At 56.2% G+C, this 1106-nt stretch overlaps 1 long non-coding RNA gene across 1 annotated transcript; it reads left to right on the forward strand.

Moving 5' to 3' along the window:
• The first annotated feature begins 41 nt into the window (after positions 1 to 41).
• LOC123178758 (uncharacterized) lies at positions 42 to 1105 on the forward strand. Its single transcript, XR_006489826.1, has 2 exons — positions 42 to 473; positions 557 to 1105. It is a non-coding gene; the product is annotated as an uncharacterized lncRNA (long non-coding RNA).
• Position 1106: the final 1 nt, after the last annotated feature.

The raw sequence follows: 1106 nt of genomic DNA on the forward strand, positions 1-1106 counted from the left end.
TTATTTTCAATATTTTTTTGAACAAATCTTTCCAATATTTCATTCACACATCTTCTAAGTACTGTAGCTACTAATATTCATAATTAAGATTAAGCTATGCCGCTTAAACAGCAGCCAAGTGTAGTAAATTGTATGCTAGCAGAGATCTAGCCCTATGAAAAACAAAAGATATCGACTTCTAGCAGCAGCGACATCACATCGTCTAGAAAAAGCAGTAGCGACAAGCACTCAATCCCACCGAGAATCTTATCTTCTCCACACATCCACCCAGCGCTCTGCCGACCAGCACCAGCAGACCTCTCCTCCCGCGCCTCCGCCACAGGCCCAGCTAGCCACCAGCCAGGAGCTCATGCACAAGCCAGCCGCACTGCACAACGCTGCCGCCCGTACACCGCCGCCAGCACCAACCACGCCGGAGCAAGGAGCTCCCCTCGACCCCGGGCGCCTGCCTCCCGTCCGGCGACCGGCCGCTGGTCCGCTGACCTTCTCCCTCTCCGTTCCTTCCCCTTATGGATCTCTCCCTCACCTCTCACATCCCCGTATCTTTTCTGTACAGGAGCATCACACCCGCGCCATGGACCTCCGACCCCGACGCCCAAGCTCCCGATGCTGTTCATCGCCAGATCCGCGCCGCCCCACCTTCTCCGACCATGTCGGGAGCTGCCGTCAGGAGCACGCGCTGTTAGAAATAAGCCATGCCACTGCATGCGTCATGCGCGCGGCCATAGCTCCGTGTTTAGTCGTGTGTGTACTAGCGGCTGTAGGGATTAGTTAGACTGGCTGCGTTGAGTGGCGCAGCCGTGGCTGGCTAGCTACATGCATGGCGGGTCATGTGGCCGTTGGAAGAGGCTGGATCTGGGCGTGCATGCAGGTAGTGGCTGGTGCGGTGAGCGTGCGTTGGTGCATGCGTGAGTTAATTAGTTAGTGCTGTTAGTGGCCGCGTGTGACGGATGGTGCGTGTGTTGGTGTGTGTGTGCAGCCGGGTATAAAAAGCCCCCTGATATATTGATCGAGGTGCGGCGGTAAGAGCCATGTGTAGCCATGTAGCCACTGTAAGGAAGAAAAGGATTGGGGCGTTCGTGCGCCCGTGCCGGCGTTCGTGCGCT

The sequence above is a fragment of the Triticum aestivum genome, unplaced genomic scaffold, assembly GCF_018294505.1.
Source record: "Triticum aestivum cultivar Chinese Spring unplaced genomic scaffold, IWGSC CS RefSeq v2.1 scaffold319160, whole genome shotgun sequence".
Classification (NCBI taxonomy): Eukaryota; Viridiplantae; Streptophyta; class Magnoliopsida; order Poales; family Poaceae; genus Triticum; species Triticum aestivum.